The sequence below is a fragment of the Eleutherodactylus coqui genome, unplaced genomic scaffold, assembly GCF_035609145.1.
Source record: "Eleutherodactylus coqui strain aEleCoq1 unplaced genomic scaffold, aEleCoq1.hap1 HAP1_SCAFFOLD_326, whole genome shotgun sequence".
NCBI classification, from domain to species: domain Eukaryota; kingdom Metazoa; phylum Chordata; class Amphibia; order Anura; family Eleutherodactylidae; genus Eleutherodactylus; species Eleutherodactylus coqui.
Genome location: NW_027101903.1, coordinates 70,001 through 80,000, shown reverse-complemented (window position 1 = coordinate 80,000; position 10,000 = coordinate 70,001).

The window sequence follows — 10,000 nt, the reverse complement described above, 5'->3', positions numbered from 1 at the left end:
GCCGTGTGCTGGCTGCAGGGGTGGGCCTGGGCGGCTGCCGAGGGCCCCCGTAGTGCACCTACCAGCAGTAGCTCAAGACCCAGGCTGACCCTCCGATGTGCCCGGGCAGGACACCCAGGAGGCGGGGAGCAGCCCCCGCTGAAGCCCACGTCAGTTGGCAGAGACGGGTCTTTGAGAAAAAATGACAAAGTCCAAACGCTCCAGGCGCTGGCCAGGGATGCGGACCGGGCTGGCCGGGCCGGCGGGGGCTGCGGCTGCCGGGGCTGAGCCGAGTGTTGATGCATGTCGTGAGAACCGGGAAGGGGACAAACCTGTGGCTCCAGGCCGGGTGGGAGTTCCAGGAGGTCGGCCTGACTCTGGAGGTTTTCCCCTTAGCTTTTCCCCATAGGCCAAAAGGGGGGAAGTCAAAAAAGCACCCCCAGCAGATGTATGCAGGAGGGGCTGGGGGGTGACGGAGAGCGGGCTGTTGGCAGCTGTGTGGTGGCTGCTGGCAGCCGTGTGCTGGCTGCAGGGGTGGGCCTGGGCGGCTGCCGAGGGCCCCCGAAGCGCACCTACCAGCAGTAGCTCAAGACCCAGGCTGAGCCTCCGATGTGCCCGGGCAGGACACCCAGGAGGCGGGGAGCAGCCCCCGCTGAAGTCCATGGCATGTGCCAGAGGCGAGTCTTGGAGAAAAAACGACAAAGTCCAAACGCTCCAGGCGTGCAGGCCAGGGGTGCGGACCGGGCTGGCCGGGCCGGCGGGAGCTGCGGCTGCCGGGGCTGAGCCGAGTGTTGATGCATGTCGTGAGAACCGGGAAGGGGACAAACCTGTGGCTCCAGGCCGGGTGGGAGTTCCAGTAGGTCGGCCTGACTCTGGAGGTTTTCCCCTTGGCATTTCCCCATTGGCCAAAACGGGGGAAGTCAAAAAAGCACCCCCGGCAGATGTATGCAGGAGGGGCTGGGGGGTGATGGCGAGCGGGCTGTTGGCAGCTGTGTGGTGGCTGCTGGCAGCCGTGTGCTGGCTGCAAGGGTGGGCCTGGGCGGCTGCGGAGGGCCCCCCCGAGTGCACCTACCAGTAGGGGCTGAAGACCCAGGCTGAGCCTCCGATGTGCCCGGGCAGGACACCCAGGAGGCGGGGAGCAGCCCCCGCTGAAGCCCAGGGCAGTTGGCACAGATGGGTCTTTGAGAAAAAACGACAAAGTCCAAACGCTCCAGGCGCTGGCCAGGGGTGCGGACCCGGCTGGCCGGGCCGGCGGGGGCTGCAGCTGCCGGGGTTGAGCCGAGTGTCAGTGCAGGTCCTGAGAACCGGGAAGGGGACAAACCGGTGGCTCCAGGCCGGGTTGGAGTTCCATGAGGTCGGCCTGACTCTGGAGGTTTTCCCCCTGGCTTTTCCCCATAGGCCAAAAGGGGGGAAGTCAAAAAAGCACCCCCAGCAGATGTATGCAGAGTTGGGCTGGGGGGTGACGGAGAGCGGGCTGTTGGCAGCTGTGTGGTGGCTGCTGGCAGCCGTGTGCTGGCTGCAGGGGTGGGCCTGGGCGGCTGCGGAGGGCCCCCTGAGTGCACCTGCCAGCGGTGGCTCAAGACATTGCCTGAGCCTCCGATGTGCCCGGGCAGGACACCCAGGAGGCGGGGAGCAGCCCCCGCTGAGGTCCATGGCATGTGCCAGAGGTGAGTCTTGGAGAAAAAAAACGACAAAGTCCAAACGCTCCAGGCGCCGGGCAGGGTGGCGGACCCGGCTGGCCGGGCTGGCGGGGGCTGCGGCGGCCGGGGCTGAGCCGAGTGTCGATGCATGTCCTGAGAACCGGGAAGGGGACAAACCGGTGGCTCCAGGCCGGGTTGGAGTTCCATGAGGTCGGCCTGACTCTGGAGGTTTCCCCCCTGGCTTTTCCCCATAGGCCAAAAGGGGGGAAGTCAAAAAAGCACCCCCAGCAGATGTATGCAGAGGGGCTGGTGGGTGATGGATAGTGGGCTGTTGGCAGCTGTGTGGTGGCTGCTGGCAGCCGTGTGCTGGCTGCAGGGGTGGGCCTGGGCGGCTGCGGAGGGCCCCCGTAGTGCACCTACCAGTAGGGGGCTCGAGACCCAGGCTGAGCCTCCGATGTGCCCGGGCAGGACACCCAGGAGGCGGGGAGCAGCCCCCGCTGAGGTCCATGGCATGTGCCAGAGGTGAGTCTTGGAGAAAAAAAACGACAAAGTCCAAACGCTCCAGGCGCCGGGCAGGGTGGCGGACCCGGCTGGCCGGGCTGGCGGGGGCTGCGGCGGCCGGGGCTGAGCCGAGTGTCGATGCATGTCCTGAGAACCGGGAAGGGGACAAACCGGTGGCTCCAGGCCGGGTTGGAGTTCCATGAGGTCGGCCTGACTCTGGAGGTTTTCCCCCTGGCTTTTCCCCATAGGCCAAAAGGGGGGAAGTCAAAAAAGCACCCCCAGCAGATGTATGCAGAGTTGGGCTGGGGGGTGACGGAGAGCGGGCTGTTGGCAGCTGTGTGGTGGCTGCTGGCAGCCGTGTGCTGGCTGCAGGGGTGGGCCTGGGCGGCTGCGGAGGGCCCCCTGAGTGCACCTGCCAGCGGTGGCTCAAGACATTGCCTGAGCCTCCGATGTGCCCGGGCCCATTGGCGGGGAACAGCAGGTGGCAGCCCCTGCTGTAGTCCTTGGCAGTTGGCAGAGATGAGTCTTTGAGAAAAAACGACAAAGTCCAAACGCTCCAGGCGCCGGGCAGGGTGGCGGACCCGGCTGGCCGGGCCGGCGGGGGCTGCGGCTGCCGGGGCTGAGCCGAGTGTCAAGGCATGTCCTGAGAACCGGGAAGGGGGCAAACCAGTAGCTCCAGGCCGGGCTAGGGTTCCAGGAGGTCGGCCTGACTCTGGAGGTTTTCCCCCTGGCTTTTCCCCATAGGCCAACATGGGGGAAGTCAAAAAAGCACCCCCGGCAGATGTATGCAGAGGGGCTGGCGGGTGATGGGGAGCGGGCTGTTGGCAGCCGTGTGCTGGCTGCAGAGGGCCCCCGAGGTGCTGCACCTACCAGTAGTTGCTCAAGACCCCCCCTGACCCTCTGGTGTTGCAGGGCAGGAAACCCAGGAGGCGGGGAACAGCCCGTGGCAGCCCCTGCTGAATCCCACGGCAGTTGGCAGAGATGAGTCTTTGAGAAAAATGACAAAGTCCAAACGCTCCAGGCGTGCCGGCCAGGGGGGCGGACCCGGCTGGCCGGGCCGGCGGGAGCTGCGGCTGCCGGGGCTGAGCCGAGTATCGATGCATGTCGTGAGAACCGGTATGAGGGTAATCCTGGGCCCTCCGGGCCGAGGCACGGTTCCAGGAAGGCGGAAGGAGCGGGCCTGTTTGCCCTGATAGCGCCGACGGCGGTAAATTAAGGCCTCGCAAAACGTCAGGACGAACACCTTTTTTGCATATAAGGGAACGAGCGGTGTGCCGTCTTTGACAAAGTGACTATTTCTCAGAGTGCTGAGAAGGGAGTGGGGACCGCTCAAAGTCAAAGCGCCGCGGCCGCCCCTCTGCCACCTCCCTGGGAGCAGAGTCATCGAGCGCGAGTGTCCCCACTCCGCCTGTGCAGGCCGCGGGGCCGACAGGCTGGCTGGCTGCCCGGGCAGACCCCGCTCTCCGAGCGGCCGGGCGCCACGTTCGAGAGGTGTACGAAGCCACCTTGGGGGCCTGCGGAGGCCCCCCTGAGAGCGCCTCCAAGCCCTTGCTGAGAACCCTGTCCTAGATGCCTGCGCGGGCAGGCGGGACCCCACCAGGAGGCCGTGCACAGCCCGCGGCAGCCACTGCTGAAGCCCGGGGCAGTTGGCAGAGATGAGTCTTTGAAAAAAAATGACAAAGTCCAAACGCCTCCAGGCGCCGGCCAGGGGGACGGACCCGGCTGGCCGGGCCGGCGGGAGCTGCGGCGGCTGGGGCTGAGCCGAGTGGCGATGCACGTCCTGAGAACCGGGAAGGGGACAAACCGGTAGCTCCAGGCCGGGCTAGAGTTCCAGGAGGTCGGCCTGACTCTGGAGGTTTCCCCCCTGGCTTTTCCCCATAGGCCAAAGCGGGGGAAGTCAAAAATGCACCCCCAGCAGATGTATGCAGAGGGGCTGGCTGGTGATGGGGAGCGGGCTGTTGGCAGCGGTGTGCTGGCTGCAGGGGTGGCCCGGGGCGGCTGCGGAGGGCCCCCGAGGTGCACCTACCAGCAGTAGCTCAAGACCCTGCCTGAGCCTCCGGTGTTGCAGGGCAGGACACCCAGGAGGCGGGGAACAGCCCGCGGCAGCCCCCGCTGAAGTCCATGGCATTTGCCAGAGGAGAGTGTTGGATGAAAAAACGACAAAGTCCAGACGCTCCGGGCGCCGGCCAGGGGGACGGACCCGGCTGGTCGGGCCGGCGGGAGCTGCGGCTGCCGGGGCTGAGCCGAGTGTCGATGCATGTCGTGAGAACCGGTATGAGGGTAATCCTGGGCCCTCGGGGCCGAGGCACGGTTCCAGGAAGGCGGAAGGAGCGGGCCCGCTTCCCCTGATAGCGCCGACGGCGGTAAAATAAGGCCTCGCAAAACGTCAGGACGAACACCTTTTTTGCATATAAGGGAACGAGCGGTGTGCGGTCTTTGACAAAGTGACTATTTCTCAATGTGCTGAGAAGGGAGTGGGGACCGCTCAAAGTCAAAGCACCGCGTCCGCCCCTCTGCCACCTCCCTGGGAGCAGAGTCATCGAGCGCGAGGGTCCCCACTCCGCCTGTGCAGGCCACGGGGCCAACAGGCTGGCTGGCTGGCTGCCCGGGCGACCCCCCCCCTCCGAGATGCCGGGCCGGGGCAGACTGTGCAAACGAGCGCGGGCGTGTTTTCTTCCCCTGGGGTGGAGCCCTTCCACCCCACGCCGTCCGAGGCCCGTTGGCCTCGGGCGGCCTGCCTCCGAGAGTGGGAGAGAGACGGAGGACGGCGGCCCGCGGCGGCGCGAGGCGTCCCCGTTGTTCCACCACGGCTGCCAGCCGGTCGATCCTGCCGGTAGCCTGGGCTTGTCTCCGCTCCGCCTGTCCAGGCCGTGGGGCCCACAGGCGGCTTGCCCGGGAAGACCCCGCTCTCCGAGCGGCCGGGCGCCACGTTCAAGAGGTGTACGGAGCCACCTGTGGGGGGTCTGCGGAGGCCCCCCCTGAGAGCGCTGATAACCCTGTCCTAGCTGCCTGCGCGGGCAGGCGGGACCCCCAAGAGGCCGGGCACAGCCCGCGGCAGCCCCCGCCGAAGTCCACGGCAGTTGGCAGAGACGAGTCTTGGAGAGAAAACGACAAAGTCCAGACGCTCCAGGCGCCGGCCAGGGGTGCGGACCCGGCTGGCCGGGCCGGCGGGAGCTGCGGCTGCCGGGGCTGAGCCGAGTGTCGACGCATGTCGTGAGAACCGGTATGAGGGTAATCCTGGGCCCTCGGGGCCGAGCTACGGTTCCATGAAGGCGGAAGGAGCGGGCCTGTTTCCCCTGATAGCGCCGACGACGGTAAAATAAGGGCTCGCAAAACGTCAGGACGAACACCTTTTTTGCATATAAGGGAACGAGCGGTGTGCGGTCTTTGACAAAGTGACTATTTCTCAGAGTGCTGGAGTGGGGACCGCTCAAAGTCAAAGCACCGCGGCCGCCCCTCTGCCACCTCCCTGGGAGCAGAGTCATAGAGCGCAAGTGTCCCCACTCCGCCTGTGCAGGCCGCGGGGCCAACAGGCTGGCTGGCTGGCTGCCCGGGCGACCCCCCTCCGAGATGCCGGGCTGAGGCGTAGGCAGCCGCCTCCATCACCACCACCCAAGGCGAGAGAGTGGGTCAACGGGAGAGCCGTCGCGGCCGGGGGACCCTCGCCGCGCCCATGTCCGGGGAAGGACCACAAGGGCCCTGCTCCCCGGCGCCCCGGCGAGCGGGTTCACCCTCGGCGCGTACGGCTCTCGAGGATGGGGAAGGGACGCGCGTGGGCGTCCCTCCCGTCCCCCGCGGAAGAAGGCGAGCGACTCTGCGCGTCGGGACACCCCGCGGAGCCCCCTGCGGGGGGAGTACTCCGGGGGAGAAGCGTGGCGCAGGGGGTGCAGCCCTTTCCCAGGCCACCGTGCGACGGCGTCGGTGGGGCCGACGCCGAGAGAGAGAACGATCCGGGCTCTCCCGCCTCAGGGCGGCCGAGAGCGGGGCACGGGCCCCACGTTTGGTGAAGGTTTTCCCGAAAGCGAAGGACCCCCGCCTGTCCCCTCGGGCTCCGGCCGATGCGGGCGGTCCAGGGCGGGGATAGGGGACGGCGGCCTGCGGACGACGCGCTTTATCCCCAGAAGGAGCGAGGCATGAGGGGGTGTTCCACCCCCGCCGGCCGGTCTCGCTCCTTCTCCGGGCTACCCCTCGGCGGAGTAAAGACCCCCGGGTCAACGCTCCCGCGTCCGGGCGCCGGCGCGCGTCCCCTTCCCGCGGGGGGTGGATCCCTTCCACCCCCGGCCGTCCGAGGCCCGTGCGCCTCGGGCGGCCTCCCTTCCGAGAGAGGGAGAGAGAGAGACGGAGGACGGTGGTCCGCGACGGCGCGAGGCGTCCGTGTTGTGTTCCCCACGGCGGCTACCCGGTCGATCCCGCCCGCCGGTAGCCTTGGCTTGCCCCCGTTCCGCCTGTCCAGGCCGCGGGGCCGACGGGCTGTCTGCCCGGGTAGACCCCGCTCTCACCGAGCGGCCGGGCGGCCACGTTCAAGAGGTGTACGAAGCCACCTCGGGGTGGAGCCCTTCCACCCCTGGCCGTCCGAGGCCCGTGCGCCTCGGGCGGCCTCCCTTCCGAGAGAGGGAGAGAGACGGAGGACGGTGGTCCGCGACGGCGCGAGGCGTCCAACTTGTGTTCCCCACGGCGGCTACCCGGTCGATCCCGCCCGCCGGTAACCTTGGCTTGTCCCCACTCCGCCTGTCCAGGCCGCGGGGCCAACAGGCTGTCCGCCCGGGTAGACCCCGCTCTCCGAGCGGCCGGGCGCCACGTTCAAGAGGTGTACGAAGCCACCTTGGGGGGGCTGCGGTGCCCCCCACCCCTGAGAGTGCCTCCCAGGCCGAGGGAGCCCGGCGGTCGAGTGTCGTAGGAAAGCGCGTGCCACGGCTGTGTCGGTCACAGGGGCCAGAGGTAGTTTGGGCAACGGCTTAGATCCGTATGAAGCTCATCCTTTCCGGCCTGTTCTGGCGGCGGCTAGGCGCGCGCGCGCGAATGGCACGACACCCCTGGTTCCAGCGAGGCGACGGCGCCCCGCACCCCACTCTCCGGGCCGAGCAGAGCCCCCGAGCGCAAGAGTCCCCGCTCCGCCTGTCCAGGCCGCGGGGCCAGCAGGCTGTCTGCCCGGGTAGACCCCGCTCTCACCGAGCGGCCGGGCGCCACGTTCAAGAGGTGTACGAAGCCACCTTGGGGTGGAGCCCTTCCACCCCTGGCCGCCCGAGGCCCGTGCGCCTCGGGCGGCCCCCCTTCCGAGAGAGGGAGAGAGACGGAGGACGGTGGTCCGCGACGGTGCGAGGCGTCCAACTTGTGTTCCCCCACGGCGGCTACCCGGTCGATCCCGCCCGCCGGTAGCCTTGGCTTGCCCCCACTCCGCCTGTCCAGGCCGCGGGGCCGACGGGCTGTCTGCCCGGGTAGACCCCGCTCTCCGAGCGGCCGGGCGCCACGTTCAAGAGGTGTACGTAAAGCCACCTTGGGGGGCTGCGGTGCCCCCCGCCCCGAGAGTGCCTCCCATTCCGAGGGGAGCCTGGCGGTCGAGTGTCGTAGGAAAGCGCGTGCGCGGCTGTGTCGGTCACACGGGCCAGAGTTAGTTTGGGCAACGGCTTAGATCCGTATGCAGCTCAACCTTCCCGGCCTGTTCTGGCGGCGGCTAGGCGCGCGCGAACGTCACGACGCCCCAGGTTCCAGCGAGGCGACGGCGCCCCGCACCCCGCTCTCCGGGCCGTGCAGAGCCCCCCCGAGCGCAAGAGCCCCCGCTCCGCCTGTCCAGGCCGCGGGGCCGACAGGCTGTCTGCCCGCGTAGACCCCGCTCTCACCGAGCGGCCGGGCGCCACGTTTAAGAGGTGTACGAAGCCACCTTTGGGGGGGCTGCGGTGGCCCCCTGCCCCGAGAGTGCCTCCCAGGCTGAGGGAGCCCGGCGGTCGAGTGTCGTAGGAAAGCGCGCGCGCGGCTGTGTCACACGGGCCAGAGTTAGTTTGGGCAACGGCTTAGATCCGTATGCAGCTCAACCTTTCCGGCCTGTTCTGGCGGCGGCTAGGCGCGCGCGAACGTCACGCCGCCCCAGGTTCCAGCGAGGCGACGGCGCCCCGCACCCCGCTCTCCGGGCCGTGCAGAGCCCCCACGAGCGCAAGAGCCCCCGCTCCGCCTGTCCAGGCCGCGGGGCCGACAGGCTGTCTGCCCGCGTAGACCCCGCTCTCCGAGCGGCCGGGCGCCACGTTCAAGAGGTGTACGAAGCCACCTTAAGGGGGCTGCGGTGGCCCCCTGCCCCGAGAGTGCCTCCCAGGCTGAGGGAGCCCGGCGGTCGAGTGTCGTGGGAAAGCGCGCGCGCGGCTGTGTCACACGGGCCAGAGTTAGTTTGGGCAACGGCTTAGATCCGTATGCAGCTCAACCTTTCCGGCCTGTTCTGGCGGCGGCTAGGCGCGCGCGCACGTCACGACGCCCCTGGTTCCAGCGAGGCGACGGCGCCCCGCCACCCCACTCTCCGGGCCGAGCAGAGCGTCCGCTCTCGCTCCTTGGAGCAGAGCCCCCGAGCGCAAGAGTCCCCGCTCCCGCCTGTCCAGGCCGCGGGGCCGACAGGCTGTCTGCCCGGGTAGACCCCGCTCTCACCGAGCGGCCGGGCCGCAACGTTCAAGAGGTGTACGAAGCCACCTTGGGGGGGCTGCGGAGCCCCCCCTCCCCATGAGAGCGCCTCACAGGCTTTGCTGATAACCCCGTCCTAGCTGCCTGCGCGGGCAGGCGGGACCCCCAGGAGGCCGCGCATAGCCCGCGGCAGCCACCGCTGAAGTCCACAGCAGTTGGCAGATAGGAGTCTTGGAGAAAAAAACGACAAAGTGCAAACGCTCCAGGCGCCGACCAGGGGCGCGTACCTGGCTGGCCGGGCCGGCGGGAGCTGCGGCTGCTGGAGTTGCACCGAGTGTCGATGCATGTCGTGAGAACCGGTATGAGGTTGAACCTGGGCCCTCGGGGCCGAGGCGCGGTTCCAGGGAGACGGAAGGAGCGGGCGTGTTTCCCCTGATAGCGCCGACGACGGTAAAATAAGGCCTCGCAAAACGTCAGGACGAACACCTTTTTTGCATATAAGGGAACGAGCGGTGTGCGGTCTCTGACCAAGTGAGTATTTCTCAAACTCGAAGCACCCGCGGCGGCCTCCCCTCTGCCGCCACCCCGCACCCTCCTGGGGCAGAGCCACCGAGAGCAAGAGTCCCCCCCGCACTCCGCCTGCGCAGGCCGCGGGGCCAGCAGGCTGGCCGGCTTGCCCGCCCGGGTGACCCCCCTCCGAGACGCCGGGCGGAGGCCTTCCCACGCGAGAGAGTGGGTCGACGTGAGAGCCGACGCGGCCAGGGGACCCTCGCCGCGCCCCTGTCCGGGGCAGGACCTCAAGGGCCGAGCACCCCTACCGAGCCCCGGACGAACTCCGGCGAGCAGGTCCACACGCCGGCGTACGGCCCTCGGCGACGGGGAAGGGACGCGCGGGCGCCCCTCCCGTCCCCCGAGCCAGAGTCCCGCCCTTGGCCCCCTCCGCGGGGTCACAAGGACGGGCGACCCCCTTCGGTCTACCCTCCCGCCGGGAGGTTGGCTTCGCGCAGACGGTCCGAGGCGGAAGAAGGCGAGCGACCCTGCCGCCGCGACACCTCGCGGAGCCCCCTGCGGGGGGAGCACTCCGGGGGACGCGTGGCTCAGGGATGCAGCCCTTTCCCAGGCACCGTGCGATGGCGTCGGGGGTCGACGCCGAGCGACAACGACCCGAGCTCTCCCGCCTCAGGGCGGCCGAGAGCGCGGCGCGGCCCCCTTTGTTTCGCGTGACGGTTTTCCCGAGCGCGAAGGACCCCCGCCTGTCCCCTCGGGCTTCGGCCGAGGCG